The sequence below is a fragment of the Pan paniscus genome, chromosome 10 (genome assembly GCF_029289425.2).
Source record: "Pan paniscus chromosome 10, NHGRI_mPanPan1-v2.0_pri, whole genome shotgun sequence".
Classification (NCBI taxonomy): Eukaryota; Metazoa; Chordata; class Mammalia; order Primates; family Hominidae; genus Pan; species Pan paniscus.
The window spans coordinates 21,917,193-21,940,489 of NC_073259.2; the positions used below are offsets into that span (position 1 = coordinate 21,917,193).

The 23,297-nt window shown below is 36.3% G+C and overlaps 1 long non-coding RNA gene across 1 annotated transcript in view; it reads right to left on the reverse strand.

The window, feature by feature from the left end:
- Nucleotides 1-23,297, reverse strand: part of LOC117975385 (uncharacterized) — a 72,328-nt gene that overhangs the window by 37,392 nt on the left and 11,639 nt on the right. The window contains exon 2 of the long non-coding RNA XR_004665624.3: nt 8,808-8,945. This is a non-coding gene — a long non-coding RNA (uncharacterized LOC117975385). The remainder of the gene's footprint in view (nt 1-8,807; nt 8,946-23,297) is intronic.

Below are 23,297 nucleotides of genomic sequence, written 5' to 3' on the forward strand. Positions count from 1 at the left end.
ATATGAGAAAGATATGGGGAAATTTAGGCTGTATAGCACAACAAAACAAAATGAAACCCTTTAATTCTTGCTTGTACTTCAAAGCCCAGAAAAAAACATATTTACTACAAAAGTTCAGCTTGCAGGTCCAGAAGACAATCTAACATGATCTAGCTTTATACTAAATTTACTATTGATAGTAGAAGAATAAGTCTATGCTGGGTGATTAATAGGTTGGCCAGAATGTAGGCCTACAAATTTTTATCTTCCTTGACAACTCACCAATGTTGTGGAAAAAATATTACATCAACAAATTCATTTCATGATCTGTCTCTGAAGTTATAGGTGGGTACTATGAGCAGAATACTTACCAAGTGTAGAGCTCAGATACACACACATACACACACACACACACACACAGACACCAATGTATGCACACATTGTCCGCTCCACATACTCACACATTTCCCCAGTGCTCCAGGCATTTTGAACTGTTTGGTGCCCCCTGTTCATTATTTGCCTTCCCTTTGTCCTCTGCTAGTTCCTTCCTTACCTGGCCCTAGGCAAATATAAACTGTCCTCCATGATCACATAAATTATACCCATTCTTCTATAAGACTACTATTATAATCTCTCAAGGAATTATAAGTGCATAAAATTTGTGTAATCTTTCAGCCAACTTCTTACCTGCCCCATAAAAAGTACTTATAAAACAACTTTTTTCTTGTCTCCTTCACAACCAGAAAAAAGACAAATCTTTGTAAATTACTGTCAAATTACAAGTACCACTACTGGTGTGATCATTTTTTGGAATAATATGTTTGTAAACATATTTACTACAAAAATCAAGAGTTTTAAATTGGGTAAATGCCTGCCCACCTGGTTACTCAGTTGAGTAGGGCCTTCCTTCTGTTTTTTTTTTTTTTTTTTTTTTTAAAGTCCTCTGTTGGTGTGACTATTAACGCCAAATCACTTTGAAAGTTCAGCAAAATGTTTTCAGTTTTGAGCTGAAAAATGGTATTAGTGGCTGGAGATGGTATCACATGACATTTCCAGCCTCCAGAATGATAATATGTTGTCTGCTGACTTAATGAACTCTCTTTCTACAATTGTTAGTATCTTCAGAGATATCTTTTCAGTATTTGTTTTTACGTATATTGAGCAATAATACAATCATACATGGTCATGGATGACTAAAAATATTCAAATTGGGATACTTAGGTAGTGAATGAGTTTTAAAAGTGCTCTTAAATAGGTAAGCAGTTGAAAATGATTTATTTCAATTGGCGTTGTACTGAACTGGCAGCAAAAGGAGAGGCAGGGAAAAAAATCCTCATCCCTTCCTAAAATAAGAGAAAGAATTTTAACTTTGAGCCAAGCTCTAAAGGCATCTGGAAATCCTTGCATCGGTTTCTTAGCTTCTTGCATTTTGTAGGCTAGCCTTTCCATGAAGGCAAAAAGACCTTTCTCAGAATAAACACTTCTTCCAGCTAAGATCAATCCCTACCTTTTAGATGTAGCATACCTATCAAAAATAAAGCTTGGCAAGATTTTATCCATAATGCTACTTGATAACTTTTAAATCTGTTGGCCAGAATCTTCACTTTAGCATGAGACAGGTTAAGATATCCCTCTATCTCCATAGTTCTCAATGGAAGCAATTTTTGGCTCCACATTCCCCCCATCCCCAGGATATTTGGCAAAGTCTGGAGACATTTCTATTGTCAACACTGTGGGGTTGGTACAGGCATATAGGAGTTAGTGGCCTGAGATGCTGTTAAACATCCTACAATGCACAGGACCAATGCACCAACGAAGAATTGTCTTGCCCACATATCAATAGTGCTGAGATTAAGTAATTCAGCTCTAAATGAAGAGTATTAGAAACACAAACACAGAGAGTGTTGAAATATCTCACCACCCACTCTGGAATGAGAATTATACATGGTTTACTATGAATTAAATTAAGCATAACCATATACAACTGTCAAAGAATACACTAGGCTTCTAATAGCCATTTTTTTGTTGTTTTTTAGTTCTCCTCTGTAAGGAACTAGAAATAATCTTTCTCTTTATTTTTGGTTGGTTTCTTAATTTTCTAGTGATGCTGGTATTCCTCTGTCTCCCACACCATTCTTGACTGTGCTGTTTGTGTTTTGAATGGTCATTTCCTTGTATAATGACTTGCAATGCTATTTGCAAATCAGTCTCATCACTGGCCGTGTGCGACAGCTCACACCTGTAATCCCAGCACGTTGGGAGGCCGATGCGGGAGGATTGTTTAAGCCGAGAAACTCAAGACCAACCTGAGTAACACTGAGAGACCCCGATTCCGCAAAAATTTTCAAAAATTAGCTGTGCACAGTGGTGCACACCTGTAATCCCAGCTACTTGGGAGGCTGAGGCAGGAGGATGACTTGGGCCTGGGAGGTTGAAGTTACAGTGAGCCATGACTGTACCACTGCACTCCAGACTGGGTGACAGAGCAAGACTCTGTCTCAAAATAAACAAATAAATAAAAATTTAAAAAAGTCTAATCACTGAGAATGGAAAGGCCTCAAGTTAATTTTAAGTAGCACTCTTTGTCATCTTATTTCTATAGGGAATTTGCTTGTGTCCCTATAGAAGTTATGTGTCTAACCAGGGTATTCTATGCTATACTGGAACGGAGTGAACAATTTGTTCTGCAACCTTTGAGTTTCAGTTGGAACAGCTCCCATTACTGACTGTGAATGTAGACATGATGACATTCCTTGTGTCATACCAGTAAGCATCCACTTATCCTTCTCACTGTACTTGTTGTAGCTGCTTAACATTGTGTTTTGTTTTGCATTTCTATTTAAACATTCCATACCCAATAGCAAGAAGGCAAAAATGTCACGAAATTGACAGAACATGTAAAAGTGTGTTTGCAGCTTCCCATGAAGAATTACAAGGAAAAATTTTAATTTTACATTTCATCAGGGAAAAATTCTGATACTTCTAAAAAACATTGTCAATTCTGATACTTCTAAAAAATTAGAACAACATATTAGAAAACCTTTGTGCTTATTGGATTTCATTCAATTTTGCCAAGACTCTTGGATATCAATACCAAAGCAGACTTTCAAAATTACTCTACCCCAAAGCTGAACACATATCTCCAATGTATTCTCAAATGATGGGCATTGTCTTAGGCCAGGTGGCTGGGCTGATTTTCCACTGCATTGCTCTACTCCCCACTGAACACACAAATTCATATAACCTTTTTGATCCCCTTTCTCCCTCTGTCCTTCCCCTACTGCCACTTTTATGTCTTGACCATTCCAGAAGAAATGACAAATGGTTATCTTGAGGTCATTTTTGAACGAGAGCAATAACAGTAATATTGATAATAAAATCCAAATTCAGAGAAGACCTGCGTTTGATTCAGAAGCTAGTGTGTTTGTGCATGGTGTTAAAGGTGTACTAAGTAGGTATTAATCTTATTTTCTCCTTTCATTTTACATGAAAGCTGTCATTATTGGGATAAGAATAAAATGAACATAAGTATGATAAATGATAAGTGCACATGGGAGTCAATATACCACTCAGAGAGAGCACTGCTAATCAACCGGTGCAGTAGGCTAATGCACCATGTGAACAGGCATCTCAGGGAGAGTCTAAATTTGTAACTCAGGGAAGCTTGGCATTTAGCTCGAGCTGCTTTTGGCTTAAGGTGAAACAAAGGGTACAATCATGTGTGGATTACAGCAGCAAATCATGTTTCAGAAGGTGCCTTTGCAAGACCATGTAAAACAGAACCAATTCTATATCCCTAACAAGGCCCAGCATATACATGAGTTGTTTAATGAATGTTAAATAATGTTAATAAAAATGGATGAAAAAGTACCGTACTCTTTTTTTAATGAACAGTGAAAAGAAAGAGTAAGAGAATCAATTAGTTCTCAGTTTGAAAGCCCTGGCTTATATATTAAAGCTGATGAATACAATTTTAAAAATGCAAGTGCTGGAGTCTCTATGCTATTGGGAATCTGTCATCTTTTAAAACATACTTTTTAAACTTGATTCTTAATTATTAATAGATTAATGATTCCCATTGCTTTTGATGATCTCAAGATCTCTTACATAGTTTCTTTGTTAACGGCAATACCATTTCTGTTTCCCTTATTCCAGTTAGCCAAGAAGCTAGGGAAGTAGCAGGTTTATAGTTCTGTTATTTCAACTAAAATGCATTTCTTATACCCTTAAGAGAGGAGTGGAGTAGATAGCAATTCAGCTGCATAGAAATATGGTTGGGGGCTCATGTTGGTTAAGGAGACTGTTGGAAGTAGCAATTCTGGAATGATTAGTGGCTCTTAGTGACATCAGTCACCTTGGCTCTTACTTCAGGTATTTTAGAAGTGTCCCTGTTGCACTCCCTTCCCAGGTGGCTGATGAATTAATGATTATTTACTGAGCATCTACTATGTGCCTGATTCATTGTTAAGTACCTAGAGAGCCACAAAGAAAATGATACAGTGAAATAGAAAACCTGTGCTTAACTAGCAAACACTATCTTCTGGCTGACAGTTCAGGAAAGAGTTAGCGTCTGAAAAGAAAAAAAAAATACATGATCTTGACTAGAAAGAGGAAGTAGATTAGCTTCCTCAGTTTCCATTTTCCTACCTACCACCACAAGCCCCTACTCTCATATTCCTATTCTAGACCCAGTGAGGACTTGGTAATAGGTAAGCAACTGCTGAAGGACAATAAAAAAAGTGGAAGGGAGAATAACCATAGGGAATGCAGCCAAAGACTAAGAAAGGTGGATGTAGTGAGAGTGCAAATAAGACTCCTCACATCTTTAACATCATAAGCTAGCTGACATCAAACACTAAGCAGGAAAAATAAGGAGACAGCAGTGGTTGTGAGGTAGTTGCCGGCTTTATTTACCACCAACTAAATCAACATTGTGCTCTGTTATTTAAACTTACATTACTACAAGTATATAATCATAATTCTTGGTGTATATGCTACTTATTCCCATGAATATTGAGCAAGAACAATATATCAATATAGTAATATACTGCAACCTTCTCTCAGCAAGCATTCATCTTCACTGTCTACTATTTCAGGTCCTCTGTAGGTGCTGGATAAACAAAGATGACCAAGACATGTTCCCTGCCCTCAAAGAGGACAAAATCTAGAATTTTCTTTTAAAATGTGCTGATTTTGTTGCTACACCAGAGTCATCGTCATAGTTGGTTAAACATATTGGTTAAATATAATCATTTTGTTGGTAACCCAACAAAACTTGAACTGCTTTAGATAATAATTTTTTGATAAGGTCAGACTTGAAGGAAGGATTTGAATAGATCACAGGGATAAAGAGCATTCCAGATTGATGGAAATATGTAACTAAAAAAGGATCCAGTCTTTGAAAGATAGCATGGCACCCACCTGTACTGACAGGGGTCGAGGTAATCGACTGAAATAAGGTGAGAAAGAAGAGGATTTCTGTATTGCAGATAGTGTAAATAAAGTCCTTGGAAAGAGATTTGGCCCTGAAGTCAGGAGATCTGGGTTTAATTTTATAATCTTGAGCCAATCAGTCTTAATCTATCATCTTTTAACTCTCCTATTCATAGAAATGAGGATGAGAATATATATTTGTCTATACTGTAATTCACAATTTCACAGAATGGTTTCTAGGCTGAATAAGAACCTAAAGCAAATTGCTTTGAGCTGTTGGAAGAAAGATACTATTCAAATCCAAGGAAGTATTTTAAGATCTTATATTCACTCACTTTTATATGTGGTTTTGCTAAAATAGAAAGATTAGTTTGAAGTTCATCCTGCTGTTTTGGTAAAATCAGTAAAAATGTCTTCCTGATTTTTTTCTGAGTGTAAGATAAAATTTATTGTCCTCAGCTAAGTAGATTATCAGCCATTTTCTTTGAATACCCATATCTTAAAAGTAGAATCTCTTTTATTTATAGATAGCCTAAAAAATGACATGTGAACTTATAAAATTTCATGTAAAATGAAGCATGTTAAATGCATGTGATAGTTCTCACTCCTGAGTTTGTTATTCCTTTCTATGTAACACAAATAGAATCTTCCCTAACTTAAATTTTAGTAGTTTCAAAACAGATTAATACAAATGAGTTTCTTTGAAGCATATAGTTTAGGGTATTTTTAAAAATAAAATTACTATCTTACTTGTATACTACTCCACTGTATTTGAACAATGATATTTGTAGAATAGGTAGATGGAAACTTCATTTTCATCCTACAAGTAATTAATGCTCAGCTATCAGTTGAGGTCATACTGCCTCTTAAATCTAAGGAAGATTAACTTGATTCCTTATTTTAAGTCTTGAGATTTCAGCTCCTTCTGCAGTAGGTTAGATCATGCATCATTTTGCTATTTTGTTCATACTGTCCCTGTTCTGTCATATTGTCTCATAGGTGGAAGCCATCCTGTTTACCTGCTTTTAACAGATAAATGTCTCACAAAGAACTTTTTAGTATTAGCTGAGTTTAATGATAGTTTGGGGAAATGGAAAGGGTTCACAGTGCAGCGTTGTAAACGTCAAAATTGCATATTAAACATCTTGGTCCTTTAAAAATATTCATCTGTAGGTATTTTTGAAAATCAGGCTTTAGCGTTTCTCTGTATTATTTATTTATTTGTTTTTGAGGTGGAATCTTGCTCTGTGGCCAGGCTGGACTGCAGTGGCGCGATCTTGGCTCACTGCAACCTCTGCCTCTTAAGTTCAAGTAATTCTTCTGCCTCAGCCTCTCGAGTAGCTGGGACTATAGGCGCGTGCCACCACGCCCAGCTAATTTTTGTATTTTTAGCAGAGATGGGGTTTCACCATGTTGGCCAAGATGGTCTTGATCTCTTGACCTCATGATCCGCCTGCCTCGGCTTCCCAAAGTGTTGGGATTACAGGCGTGAGTCACCACGCCCGGCCCTTTCTCTGTGTTTTTAGAGCCTCCCTCTCCTCTCATTCTCTTGAAAGCCAAACATAAAATGAAGTTAAAATAAATTCTTCTTATTTTTGTAATACAGAAAATTTTGAATCTCTCTCCATTCTTCTTAACTCATGACTTTGTAGTTATACTTTGCACTGCCACTTTTCCAAACCTATGTGATTCTTTCACTGTGAAGTCTTGATGTTACTATAATATTTTTTATGTTATTTAATATTCTATGTCAAATATATATCAGACAAAATGGAAATGAAGGCAAAATATATTATTAGAGACTCTAAAAATCAACCTTATTGATAAAAGTTTTGTCTTTACCAGTTTCAGTTCACCAGTAATATAGAACCATTTTAAACAAATATGCATGAATAACATAACCTTAAGACATACAAAGCAAAAATGGATGACTAAAAAGTATATATTGTCAATTTCATTATCATAATGGGAGATTTTAATACACTTCTTTCATAAAAATTAGTAAGAATGTGAAAGATTTGGGTACTATAATTTTCCTGCTGGATCCAATGGACATTTCTAGAACTTGTGCCCCCAAATTATACTACACATAAAATGCACAGTACCTTCTTGAGAACACACAAAATATTTACAAAAACCAGCCATATTCTAGGCATAAAACAAATATAAACATATTTCAAAAAAGTAATATCATATTGCACATACCCTCTGACTACAGTGGGACCAAATTAGAGACCAATAACAGAAAGATAACTACATATGCCCACATATCTGCAATTAAAAATATCCTCAAAGCAAAAATAACCCTTGTCAGACTCCCTTGCAGCTAGTACTCTGGATGGGATTTAGTTTGCAATGATCATGAGCACTCTTCAGAGTCTGAAATTTGGAACTGAACTGGAGAAAGAGGTAGAGCAAGAGGCAGCTGTTTTTTTGGTGTGAATTGTAGCAGAAATAACATGGTTCAGGAGCTAGAATCTATAGCTAGGATTTGCTAACATGATTGGTGAAGTTCTGATTGCCCCAGGAACAGAAGATTCACTGGAGTACAGTTTTGCTTGGAGGGCTTTGGAAATTTTCCCAGAGGCACGATAAAGAATCTGTTTTTTTTTGTTTGTTTGTTCGTTTATTTTTTTGCTTTCTGTTTTAGTCCATTCTCACACTGCTGTAAATAAATACCTGAAACTGGGTAAATGGGTAATTTATAAAGAAAACGGGTTTAACTGGCTCACAGTTCCACAGGCTATACAGGAAGCACAACTAGGGAGGTCTCAGGAAACTTATAACCTTGGCAGAAGGTGAGGGGGAAGCAGGCATGTCTTATATGGCTGGAGCAGGAGGAAGAGAGCAAAGAGGTAGTTGCTACACATTTTTAAACAACCGGATCTCGTGAGAACTTAGTGGCATGAGAAGTGTCATGAGAACAGCAAGGGGGAAACCATCCGCATGATTCAATCACCTCCCACCAGGCCTGTCCTCCAACACTGGGGATTACAATGTGACATGAGATTTGATCAGGGACATAAATCCAAACCATATCACTTTCCAGTGATGTTGTAAGATATTTTGCATCTTATAAATTTTTTAATTCTCTTGCGCTTAGATGAGTAAAAGCAGATTGCACCTAAACCCTGATCAATATGCCCACTATATTCATTTATTCATCTCTCACTTTTCAATCCACTCTAGCCTGAACTTGCTCATTACTACATCAAAATCGTTCTTGCTACAGTTAACAATATTCTATGCAGAACTCAATCCCATAGTTGTTTTCAAACATTATTGTATTCCTTCAGCTGTCATTTACTCTGTTGACCACCTTCCCCCTCTTAAAACCCTATCTGCTCTTGGATTCTGTGAACGCACATTCTATGGATATTGTTCTTGCCTTGTACCTCTTTGACAGCTTCTTAGTCTTTCGCAGGTTCATCATCTTCTACTTGGCCATCGAATGCTCGTTGTCTCAAGGCTTAGTCCTAGGCTCTCTTGTAGGCTCGATTTAGAAGTGTAACGTTCGGTGTAATAGCCACCAGCTGTGGATATTTATGTTTAATTAAAATTACATAGGATTTAAAATTCAGTTCCTCTGCTTGAGCTAGTCACTTTATTCAAGAACTCACCCGTTACACATGGCTCAGTAATAATTAATAAAAATATGAAAGATTTGACCATATTGGGATGTGAACTATGTTTTAATCCATTTTGGATTCATTACTTTACCGAATTTGAGGATTATTGTCTTTCAAAATATCCATAAAATCCTCAGACATTATGTATTCAAATATTATCTTTTACCGTTCTCACTATTGTTTCCTTCTGGAACTCCAATAATTAATTTACCTACCCACATATCTCTAGGCAAACAATTTATGGACAAAAGACAAAATTTAAATGGACATTAGAATATTATTAGAACCAAATGATAAAGATAAAACACAAAATGCATGTCATGGAACAAAGCTACATGTTTTGAGGGAGATCTGTAGTCCCAAGTACTTACATTAGTCAAAAGGAAAATCTAAAAATTTTTGTACTAAGCATTCAATTCAAGAAAGTACTAAAAGCAACATCAAAATAAATTCAAAGAAGGTAGAAAAAAAGAAATTACAAAGTAAAAGCAAAAATCCCCTTCTTGTTTAATTTTCTCTTTTGCTTGCTCCATTCCAACCACATAAGGGGCTTCGATGACCTTTGAACATGCCAAGCACTGCTCTTACCTTGCCAGATGCTGATGTATCTGCTTCTAATGCTTTCTCTCCTTAAACCCACATGGCTTGTTCCCTGCTCTTATTCAGGCCTTTGTCCAAATGGGACCTCGCTGAGGCCTTTCCTGATCCTATGATACAAAATTACATCCCTATTCCCACACTTCGTAACTACTCTACCTTGACAGAATTTTTCCATTGGATAGATCACATTTAACATAGAATATACTCTTACACAATTATTTGTATGTCTCTTTACATTAGAATGTAAGTTTCATCAGATAAGGGAGTTTTAAACTTTTTGCCTGAAGCACCTAGAAGAATGCTCAGCTATTAATCGAAAATTGATGACTATTTGTTAGATAACTAACATTGATGAATACAAAAACAAAGAACAATAATAGAAAATAAGGTTAAAAATGCTTCTTTGAAAAATGTATAAAATAATTGGCAAATTTATTTTTCTAAGTAAGATTTAAAAAGTAATTTGGATATTAAGTGCCATTTTATCTCAATATATTTGATAAACTAGATGAAATAAATACACTTATTACAGAATGCTATTTAGAAAAAGAAAATGACTTAAGAAGAAATAGAAAATCCAAGAGATAAGTGTCAATTTGTCCAAGACTGAATTCCTACAGGCTGGCTTTCCTGGAAAACGAGTTGGGCTCATGAAGAATTCTGTGAAAACTGGCCAGAGCCTAGTGCTTAATATGATCAGTCCTGGAGGAAGGCTCACAGAGTAGATCAAGCCACTAGCCAATCATGTCACGTAGCTGAATTACAAGTTTTGGGACTTCAGCAGGAAAAGGACTGGTGCTCCCTAATTCTTCAAAGCTAAGGTGGACAAAAAACCGTGGGTACAGGGTTCTACTTGATTATACTCCTGTAATTGCAGGACTCGCATTACAGTTCTTGATCACATCAGAGTGCTCTTCCAGGCCGCGACTGTTTAAGAGCCTGCCATATGCCATCCCTGATTTCACCAGAGAAGAACCTAATCATCCAGGTTAAGAAACCTGCAGCTCAATGGCCAGAATTTCTCCTACAGGAATCTGATGCTCAGCCTTGCAAGATCCTGTGTGCTGCTCTAGAATCCATTAGGCAATGGTGGAACTTCAGGCCGCGTACTGCTCCTGCCTCTGTTGTGTCTCAAAAAAAGCTTTTCCAGAATAACAGTTGTGTGTCCTCTCTAGACGTTCCCTTCCACTGGGTGAGTAAACCCCAGAGATTTTCAATAAAAGAAATCCCATTAGTTTTTGCAAAACAAACAAAACAACAACAACAACAACAACAAAAACAAACCTAGAAAACTTTATAGTTGAATTCTACAAAATATTCTGGGAACAAATAATTTTCTCAATCTTACATAAATTCTTCCAGAGAAGAGAAAAAGAAGGAAGACTCTCCAACTAACTTTTTTAACAGATTAGCATATTTTGATATCAAAACTGTATAGGAACGATACAGTCCAGAATGGCCAATATTACTGGTGCACATAGACGTTTAAGTGGTAAAGAAATATGGAGGGAGATAAAGAGGAGGCAAGAGGAAGAAAAGGGTAAAGGCAGTAATATCTTAATATGTTAATAGTAGGAACACTACCAGAGAAATAATATCTATATCTTCTGGATCAAGTGATAGAGACTTTTTTTAAGAGACAGAATCTTGCTCTGTTGCCCAGGCTGGAGGGCAGTGGCATGATCGTAGCTCACTGCAGCCTCAAACTCCTGGGCTCAAGAGATCCTCCCACCTCAGCCTCCTGGTAACTGGGACTACAGGTGTGCACAACCACACCCGGATAATTTTTTAAAGTTCTTTTGTTTTGCCGAGATGGGGTCTCACTATGTTGCCCAGGCTTGTGGGCTTAAGTATATTATTTACAGTTACAAAAGGAATGATAAAAGCATTTAAACATTAATTTAAAAATTGGCTGGTGAATAGGCTAAAGAATGGTGAAAAATTTGAATTACATACCCATCTGTACTATAAGGAATTTGAAATATATATTTTATTGCTAATGGATTAAGAAATAAAGGATTGATCAAGTTATTTAGAGATATTGCAGTAACCGTTAGAAGAATTGTATATTAAATGTTAAAACATGGTTTCCTCTGGAGAGAGGGTCTAGGAGAATGTGAAGTTGAATTAGGAGAATATTGCTTTTCTTTATAAATCTTTCTGAACAATTTAATTTCTAACCAATACATTGCTGTGATGAAAAAATAAAATGTGCTTACTCCAAGCCCCTGTTTAAATTAAGTTAATAGCTTCACACTACTTGAATAGTGATAGATACTTAGAGCATGTAAGACCCTTCGGAATGGGGCCTCAGTTCCACCCTCCCTCATCTCTCTCCCTTCTCTGCACTAGATACAGTGATCTTCAATTCCTCAGTGTCATACCCTCTTGTGCCCCAAAGTCTTCATATCTTGATGTTCTCTCTGTCCAAGATGCTTTTCCTCTTCCCCATTGCGTTAGTCCACGGAACTAAGGTAGTTTTCAAATGTCAGATCAAAATCCCCTATTTTGAGAAGTCTTTCTTGTTTACTTTCCTCCATAGTCTGCCAGGTTTCTTTTTCATATAGTCCCCTATAATTATATTCTATAGCACATTTTTATTTTGAAATTACAAGTGATTAATGTAATTAATACATATTATTTTAATGTACATATTAATATGTAATTTCAAAATAAGATAAAATTACATGATTAATATTGGTCTCCTTGATCAGATACTACTGGCCATAATGTCATGAGTGTGCATTTTTTTAATCACTATTTCTCCACCGCTTAAATGGACACAAAACAGGTGGACCAGGCATAGTGGTACACACCTGTAGTCTCAGCTGCTCCAAGAGGCTGAGGCAGCAGAGTTGTTTGAGACCAGGAGTTTGAGATCAGCCTGGGCAACATAGTGAGACCCCATCTGTACGAAACTTTTTAAAAATATTATCTGTGAGTGGTGGCACATGCCTGTAGTCCCAGCTACTCAGAAGGCTGATGTGGGAGGATCCTGTGAACCCAGGAGTCTGAGGCTGCAGTGAGCTATGATCGTGTCACTGCACTCCAGCCTGGGTGACAGAGCAAGATCACCATCTCAAAATAAATAAATAAATAAATAAATAGGTAAATACTTATTGAACAAATAAATGAGTCATTTATTGAATAATGAATGATGAGGAAACAATTTTGGGCCATTATAAATAAATGACAGTTTCCAATTCATTTTTTCCTTTCATCTTAAGATGGTACTAGGGTTTATGATTTCTGTTTTAAGATCTCTAGTTCATGTTTGTTTTTGCTGAAGTTCAGCAAGTTGGACTTGGTTTTTGAGCGATTCTTAGTGGTATATAGTGTTAATATTGCCTTCATACTCTCAGAGGGAGCCCTCATGATTGATAGTATGCAGAGCTCATAATGGGATATCTGGGTTGCCTGTGTTCCCTTGTTTACAATCCAGGGCAACAGCTGGTCAGCCTTGCAAAGTATTCATCACTGTTTTGGATTTCTACAATGGCAAGTTCTTCAGGGGCAGAAATTTTTTCTCCTTATTTCCATTATTCATTACAAGGATTTATTTGAATTGCTTTGCATCATTTAATGCTTACAACAATGTTGTTATAGATGAGGAGTCTAACATTTACAGATTAAATGTCTTGTTGAACATCATATAGTTAGTAGAGGTAGAGCAGGCAGAGACACTTTTTCAAACTCTTTAAAAGTGCTGTTTATGTCTCTTCCTTCCTCTCTTGTTAAAGAATCACCAACTGTGGTAGAATTGAATTGTTGTGCCCAGTTATTTTCTACCGCCATGAAAGAGACTTCTACATTCTCACCTGTCATCATGCAATTCCATTGTCTCCCTGAGGGAAGAACATACTTTCCGACTTGGCTATGTGAGTTACTTTGGTCAAAAAAATGTGAATGGGAGTGACATATACTATGTCTACACAAAAACTTTAGGCTGGGTGTGGTGGCTCATGTCTATAATCCCAGCACTTTGGGAGGCCTAGGTGGGAAAATGTCTTGAGCTTAAGAGTTCAAGACCAGCCTGGGCAAAGTAGTGAGACCCTATCTTTACAAAAGACAAAAAAAAGTAGCTGGGCATGATAGCATGTGCCTGTAGTCCTAGCTACTCAGGAGGCTGAAATGAGAGGATCACTTGAGTCCAGGAGGTTGAGGCTGCAGTGAACTAGGATGATGCCCCTGCACTCCAGCCTGGGCAACAGACAGAGACCCTGTCTCAAAAAATAAAACCAAACAAAATGTAAGATCCGTTGGTTGTGGCCATTGCTCTTTTCCTTCTACCATGAGAACAGCATGTTCCATATATGGGCTGCTCTTTCAACCTACATCCCAGAATGAGGAAGAAATGCAATAGAGCTAAGACAAAGCTGTTCTATAGCTGACATGTAATATGAACAAGAAATAAACATTTGTATTTCTAAGCTACTAATATTTGCAGGTTGTTTTTTTACAAAGCATAACTCAGCAAATGCTGACTGCTATACTAACTAACTTAGCAATCACTATATGCTTGGCAGAATGCAAGTATTGTATTCTGTACTGTATGCCAAGTACTATACCCTTGGCAGAATAGTAAGCATTTTGCATATAATGATATCATTTGATCTTTATACAAACCTATGAAGCTGGTATAACTATCCTATCTTCCATATAAAGAAAGCAAAGCTTAGGAAGGTCAGGTAAAGAGTGGGGTAGATTCAGGATTGAAAATCAAGCTGTATGACACCTGAGCATGGTTAATTAACTCCTCCATCAAAATCCCTCCATCCATCCCGGGACACATGAGACCCAATACATTAATAGACTAAACTTCAATTTTTTAAAGACCTTGAAACATGAAATGACATGATTTATTAAGTACTTTCAAGATCTGAATTACTCAAATGGGTAGAATTAGCACAATAGATGTGTCCATTTATTGCTTCTCAGCTCAAGAAACCAAGCCATGCAGAGAATCTTACTCTTTACTCATTGGGGAACATCCTCTGTAATATAAGATTTAATCAAATTCTCTCGATATAACTATTTATATGTTTTGCTTTTAGCTTCTATGTTTATGGTTCAAGCTCAGCTAGGGGTATAATTATTTTGAAAGGCAGCAGAAAGAAAAATCATCTAACATTAAGTAGATCTGATGTATGGTCATCCTTTCAAAACCAACTAGATATTTAATATTTGACATATCACCCTGATCCCAATTACCTTATGTGTAAAATGGAGCTGAAAATACTTCACAGCTTATTGACTGGGAGCTGGAAATAAATGATCTCTGCAGGAATTATATAACTCTAAGCGTGATGATTAATTGTTCTATGTTAGGCCACAGCCTAATGGCCGAGACATAGAAAAAGAATGGTATAGTGGAACAAGAATTGGTTTGGAAGACAAGACCTGTATTCTGCTTCTGCTTCTGCTGCCAGTTGCTTTTATGATTCTCAGCAAATCATTCATGTTATCTGGACCTTGTTTCACCATTTCGTTGTCCATTTTCCTCTCTTAAATAATGAGAGGATAGGAGAATATGTTCTCTTTTGCCTGTTAGCTTGAAAAGGCACTGATTTTAAACTGAATAAATGTAAGTACTTTACATTTAGTGTTTCAAATAGGATGAGCTTACTACAACATACACCATGTCATCAAGTTCAAGGTGATGTGAACATTTCTTAGAATTATGTTTAGCTATATTCTTTCTAATGAATGTTTCTCTTTTTTTTCTTGCACACTTGTATTCAGTACAGATTCTTTCATGAAATAAGTGATCAGTAACTTTTTCTTTTTGATAATACCTTTCTCCCGTTTCTAATATTTTGAAAGCCGGTGTTTTAGTAGTCATTTTCTGTAAGGCCACGTTAGTCTATGAAGCAAAGTTTGATTTTAAAATATCAAGGTAGCACCAAATGCCCTTTGTCTACATTGATGGCTTTCTATATTGTTAGATTGGTTCAATTCTCTTATTATCATTATTTAAAGCACATAGTTATATGGACTACACTTGATAAAGATATGTATGAAAAGTATAAATATGTATGCCAGTGTGATTTTAAATGTCATCCTTCAATGTTCATATGAAAAAAATGGAATGATATGTAGGATGGTAGATTCAAATTAGATTTCTCACCTAACATTTTTAATATTTGGTTTCTTATTAAGCAAATAAAATAGGTGATAATGTATTAAAATCTTGCACCTGAAAAATAGTCATTCTGTGAATGGCTGACAGCACTTTAGGGTAGCATTAAAGTCACCGTGTTTTCCTGTATCTGGGGAGCACTGTCACAGCGCTTGATTACTTCACCTAACAGGCTCTCAGAAAGATGGACCCCAATGTGGCAGCTTGTAGCTGTACATTAGCACGGTTTGTGTTACAGCCAATTGCCGTCTGACCTCTCCTCCCAGCAGAGGCAGTGTAGCGCCATCTGTACGTCTTTTAGTCACATTAAATCATGTCATCTAAAGGGCCTCTGAATGTGAACAAGTTTACCTTATGCTTAGGAGAGAAATTAGTCAAACTGCTGAACTGCAAGTCCATGTTCATTTGCACTCACCAATTTTCATATTGTTTAAATCTTTTCTGGAGTGATAATAATACTATCAGAGACTGCTATCTATTCAAAATCAGCTACTGTCATAGCTAGAATATCACTAAAGATTTTTTTAAAAAGGTCATTAAGGTAATTTGAACTTTATATTTATATGCCAACTAGGTCCCAAGGTTGGAGTCTGAACTACATTCCCAATCAGGATGTGGATTTTTCAGACATAATTTGGCCCAGGGGCTACCTTGCTAATGTATATTTACATGAAAGACCAAGGAATTTCATAAGACACAAGCTACTCTAAAAGAAAGAATTGAAATGACCAGGCCTATTGAAGGAACACCTTCTGGGCCCATGGGCATGGATATGGCCTAGGTCTGCACAATCAAAATATGCCATTACCCTAGGCACAGTAATTTTCTCCCCCGAGGAATGCACGTGTGAGTAGGCTAAGGCCAATCAGAGCTCTCCCCAGGATTTTCTTTGCAGAGAATAGGGCAAGATTGTCTCTTTGAGATGAACTTGCTAACCCTGAAAAACATGATTATGGTTGTGCCAGTGACCATCTTAATGGAAGAGAGAGTAAATCTGCTTTATAACTGGGAAGACAGAGTCCTCATTACAGTACTTCAGCTTCTACTTTTATGCCAGCCAGACTGGAGCAGAAGTAGGATTTCTGGACCTTTGGACTTCAAAATTGCATAAGCCTTTTTTTTATTTGTTTTTTACTTGCTTGTTCAAGTCCGTGTTTCTCAAAGTGTGATCTCTGTAGCAGCAGCATTAACGTGAGCTGAGAACTGGTTAGAAATGCTTATTGTAGGGCCCTATCCCGTACTTTATAAATCAGAACCTCTGGGAATAGGGAAGAAGTATAACAGACTCTCCAAGTAATTCTGATGCATTAAAGGTTGGAAAACACTGGTTTAAGTTATTTTGAATCAAGTTTCTAGCCATCTTCAATTGGCCAAGTCCTGATATAGCAGTGACAAATAAGAACTTTCATAACAGTGCTAATAGTAACCAGAGAAGTATTTTGGTTAAGAAGTGTTCTTACTTGACCATATCAGAGACATAGTTTTGAATAAGGAGACTCTCTCAGGAGACTCCAGGAGTATCTGTTCTTAGTTTAGCCCCATACCAACCTAGCCTCAAGTGGAGTCACAGCCCACTGGGATATAAACATTGAAGAATCTGTTCCGTCTAGGACTTCAAATTATTAGAATTTTAAAATTGTGGAGATATGGATAGGACTCTTCTCTGAAACTTTATGTCAGCTTGAACACATTCTATTTAAAAGAACTGCTTAATTTTAATTTCAATATCTATGTTTAGAAGAGAACCTTTATAGATTATCTCAAGGGGGAGATTTAGTCCCTCAATCTAAATATCTCTGCCTTTGATCCAAATCATTCCAATTTACTTTAACATAAGAGGGTGACTTTTTTCAACTGGCTTAATGCTGGATACTGTGTCATCAAGGTAAAAATATAGTCAGAAATCTCTTGTGAGCTAATGGCATAATAGCAGTATGTTCCCTGATTAACAATTAAAATATAAAATGTATGCTTCTGAGAAGTGTTGCATCCTTGATCAAAAAAATTAAATAAAACAAAAACCACTGTCCTTCACATGCTTATGAATGCAGAATATACCACATGGAAAGTACTGGGTTTCCTTTAGTGTTATTTTTAAATATTTAGACATCTCTGTGATGCATGTTGATGATTTGGCATATTTAATTCTCATGATACCTTCTTCTCAGAGGATTTATGCTTTGAAACATATCTAAGATCTGAAAAATTATTGCCTTAATTACAAAAATAGTGTCTTTTGTACACTTTGTGTATTTTATAAGTTTGAGTATGACTACCAGTAATTACTTATTAATTGTAAGACCTGGACTAACAAACAGAAATATGTTAATCTATAAAATTCTTTGCAAGGATATTGACAACATTGACAAAATGTTTAATTAACATTTAGTTATAATTAAAGTTATATTATATAAAGTTGCCTTTTGCAAGCTATGATTGTCTCCACAGTTCAGAGGCCTTGCATGGATGGGACCTGTATGGCTATTAATGGGAGCAAGTTTCCTGTTGGAAGTATGTGTTAGTATTTTGCAGAGAGGCTTCTTTTCCAAGACCCAAGTAGGCTTAAAAATTCCATGGGTACATATCAGTATTTTAAAGAAAACTATTTCTGAAATTAGGGTAAACGTGAAAATCATCATCAAAACAGAAAGCCAGATTGTTCTTGGTCCTTATTAATAGTCTCCTAAGCCACTGAAACAGAATTCAGCCAACTCATGGAAAATTCTTATATCAATGTTTACTGTATATATGTTTATTGCCTTTTTAAAACCAGTGTACAGCAACAAACAGGGATAAACTTTGAGGTCAAACAAACATTTGTTAAAATTCTGGTTGTACCAAATACGCACCAGCTGTATGGAGTTAGGCAATATACTTTTTGTGAGGCTTTGTTTCTTTAATATAAAATGAAGATAATTAACACCAGTATTCCTAACACCATGTCCTACAATGTCCAGGATAACAAACCTCCATTCATCTTTTGAAATGCTGCAACATGGATGAAACTGGAAGCCATTATCTTAAAATGAATTAATGCAGGAACAGAAAACCAAATGCTGTGTTTTCTCACTTATAATTGGGAGCTAAACATTGGGTCCTCAAGGACACAAAGATGGCAACAGTAGAAACTGGGGACAAATAGAAGGGGAGGCAGGTGAAGAGGGCTGAAAAATGAACCATTGAGTACTATGCCCAGTACTCAAATGACGGGATCATCCCTACTCCAAACATCAGTATTGCACAATATACCCAGGAAACAAACCTGCACATGTACCCTCTGCATCTAAAAGAAACATTGAAGAAAAGAATAAAATTCAAAGAAATAATTACCAATAAAATAAAATGCAAGGTGATTTGGAACTTTGATGCTCATGGTATATGTAGGTCTATAAGCATGATTACCAACAATGCATTTTCAGTCTAAGAGGATAAATTTTCCAACCGGAAAATGACCATTTTTCAGTCAAGGATCTAGTAAGTGTACTTACTCTTTCATCCCTCAGGGTCACATTTTTTTTTTTCTTCAAAATACTTTCCCTGATACTCTAGTCTGGACTATATGATCTGCCTTTGTGTTTCTCCAAAACTGTATTCATTCTGCTATAAACAGCTTTTAGAATATACTGTCTTCTGTCTCTCTTATCCATTATAACGCATGCTCCCTGAATACTGAATTGATATATCATTTGCTTTGAAATTTCACTATCTACTTCAAGGTAAAGCATGTGTCACAATCAGTAAGAGCTGTTGATTAATTATAGTCCCCTTTCCTTTATAAACTGTTTATGTATTTATATGACAAAAATATGAAATTAGAGAACTGGATAAAATATAATGTTGCAGGGATATGGATGTGTAACAAGCCTCATGTGCTGCAGGTGCATGTGGATTGGTGCTGCCCTTCTGGAAAGCTGTCTGTCATTCTTAGCCAAATCAAATATATACTCACGTCCAGCCCAGCAATTCTGCTCCTAGGCATGTAACATAGAGAAATTCTCAGAGAGGTGTGTAAGGGGATTTGTTAAAGGATGCTAATGTTAGTGTTATTTCTGGTGGCAGAGAATTGGAGGCAATCGAAGTGTCTATCTCCAGGGGAGTGCACAGATCTAGTGTGGTTGGCAGCATGTGTTACACACTGTACTCTGCAGCATTCAGTAATAATGGAGCCAGATAGGTGAATATCCAGAAACATGTGTGAATCTTTAAAATATAACGCTGAGTGCAAAGATAAGAACAGTAAACTATAACACAATGTCATTTAAAATGTATGCACACAAAACAGCAACACACATTTTAATTTGTTGAAATGATTTAAACTTTTATTTTAGATTCAGGGGTACTTTGTTACCTGAATCTTTATATGTTGCATGATGCTGAGGTTTGGGGTACAACTAATCCCGTCACCCGCAAACTGAGCATAGTATCCAGTAGTTAGTGTTTCAACCCTGGACTCCTTCTCTCCCTCTCCCTTCTAGTAGTTCCCCATGTCTATTGTCATCTTTATGTCTATGAATACCTAATGTTTAGCTGCCACTTATAAGTGGGAACATGCGGTATTTGGTTTTCTGTTCTAAAGCAAATATATTCAGGAACACCTAAGACCAAAATAATGTATGTCAAATGCATTGGAATGGTTGCTTTGGTAGGAGAAAGAAAGTGAGAATGCTGAATGCTGATAATAGGAAAAAAAATAAAAAGAAAACATATAGGAGGTTAAAAGAGACACAAACAAGAAGTCCTATAAGACCTTTTACAAAATTTGCATAATTGAAAAAGCACTGACAAACCACAAAGATTTCTAAAGCTTAGCAGCTATTAATTGGCACTGCTAAAAGAGGAAGAAGTTATGGATTATAGAAAGGGAATAACTTAGATGCTGTTATCTAAGAATAAGCTTTGTCTTCTTAGAAGAGAAAGAAATATTTAATCCTATGCCAGAAAGGAAAAGATGAGAACCACTGAATCTGCATCCTTTGCTGTCGGAATCAAATGTTTGGCATTTTAGGAAATTTCTTCTCAAGGGCTAGTCTTGAAATCAGATCCCACTGTTCACACGCTTTTCCTTTTTTTCAGCAAAAATAAGAAACAGAAATTGACAGGCATTGAGAGAAACAGAAGACTCATGGAACAAATAATAGTTCTTTTTAATCATGGAAATGAGGTAGTGTTAATCAAGCAAAAACAAGCTAGGGAAGCAACAGCAGCAAATGGAAAAGGAGCAAAAAGCTCATTAAAGCAATGATCTGAAATCTAGAGAGAAGAGTGGAATGAAGACTGCACATTCTCACACTGCATCATGGTAAAGTGAAAAGAGAAAGCAGAGTTTGGTGAGAAAAGAATCTCTTCAGTTATGTGTAAACAGATATTTCCATTTCTATAAATTTCATTTCATATTTTATGTCTCAGTGCAATCAAAGTTTTTCTGATTGTTTTCTGAATTTATAGAAAAGGGAGTTTTAACTAGGTTGTGGACCAAATACTTTCTTCAGAAAATTTAGCCAAATTTAGCCAATTTTCTCTGCTTCCTTACCTATAACCATTTTTCACCTGTTAATCGTTCTGGTTGTAGCCATTTTTACTGTAATTTAGCCATCTCTAAAGCCATGGTTCTCAAACTTTGTGCGCTTTTGTAAGAATTCCCTTGGTAATGTGTTAAAATAGCACACTCTCTGGACATCTGTCCCCCAGAAATTCCGGAGTAGGGCTCAGGAATCTGCATTTCTACCAATTCTAGTCTAGATGATAGTCTTCATAATCACATTTTATGGAATATCTCCAAGGGGCTAGTTTTGGAAATTGGAAAATAATATACATCTGCAAATGTCACATTTCTTAAAGCAAAGTCATCACATAAGTAAGTTAGAAGCACTATGATATGACCCATAAAATGGGTGAATTTTTTCATCTTCCATCATAACATATCATTGTGAAGGATTCCAATGTACTTTCAAATAAAAGGAAACACTACTTTGAGTGTACTTTTGAGTTATCATTATTTTACTCATATTTAAGACATTTTTCAAAATCCAAAATTATGGGATAAGAAAAGACTTTTGGCTGAGCTGAAAGAGCCATAATGGTTATTCTGAAAGCTGTCCTAAATGGGACCGCTTCCTAGTATCTCTCCCTGGAAGCCATCATCTGCCAGTGAACATGCATTTACTCAGTTACCCAGGACGCTGTATTTTTTATAGCAGCACAGACAGAAGAACATTATTACCACTGTGATACCAAGAAACAGAAAATTGAAAACATTGCTATTCCTGGTTCTTCTTCCTCAACTCCTCCAAAACTCAGTCCAGGCCATGTTCCTACATGGATTTATCCAGCTAAGGCTGATATAGAGTGCTAGTCCTCCCAGGAAAAATGAGGTGGTACATCTCTTCTCAGGTACAGTTTATGCCAGTGCACTGTAACCCCTGTGGAAGGGCAGAGCATGTGAGGCTAATCATCTCATTCTTTTGAAGAAATAGGCTGAGCCCTTGAAGAACAAACATGCCATTTTATGCTCTAACAGGAGACCCGGTCTCCATGATCAAATGATATGTTAGAAAAGCCTAGAAGTAAGTAAGTAATTAAGTAGATTAAGTAGGTAGCTCATGCACCAACTAAGGGAAAAAGAAACAAGCCAAAATCTCTAAAAACTGCCCATCTCTGTTTCAAATTGGGTGTTATACTATTGACAAGTATTGAAGTAGCAATTTTAGAATACAGAACCATCTTTGACTTAAAAAGGAGACTCCGGTGATATAAAGAATGATTTGGGTTATACTAAGATACAAAGGGCCTTTAGAAAAATGATCAGAGTTGCAATATGTCTCAATAGTATTTCTAAATATCCTCTTAAATTTTGTATTTAAAGGGAGTCTTTAGGACAGATACTTCATGAAAAGTAATTGAGTTACTGTTAGTAATTGAGGAATTTTATGGGAGCCTCCAGTTTTGACATATAATCTCTCCCCTTTAAGTATTTTCTTTAACATAGGTACAATAACAGCATCTGCATTTGTTTTCATTATGCTGATGCAAAATTTACATGTTTAACTAGGTGTGTAAACGCATAAAATTATTCACTTCGAATAGCTATTTGCAATTTAATCAAGTAGGATGAAGTGACAGGTATTCCTTTCCTTATCGTTTTCTCTATAAAGAATATTTAATTTTTCAGGCAGTCTCTCTCTTCCTTTTAGATAACTTTTGAGGTATCAGATCTAGAGCATTTTACCAGCACTGTGTGGGGAGCTTCAGTTGCATCTGTGGGTGTTTTGTCCCCATTCGTTTCCCTGTTTTTTGTAGAACTATGGCTCCTGTTAGTGTTTCAATCAGATTTGGGGGAAAAAAAGTTTCTCTGGCATTCCTTCATTCCTTCTTCTCATTTCAATGGGTGCCATTACCAATATCTGCACCGAACAAAGAGACAAGAAACAAAGTTGTCATGTCTCAGTCCAAATTCTGAAACCCAGAAGAGTTTTTTTTTTTTTTTTCTCTCTACACCATTTGATTCGCTGTCTTATAAA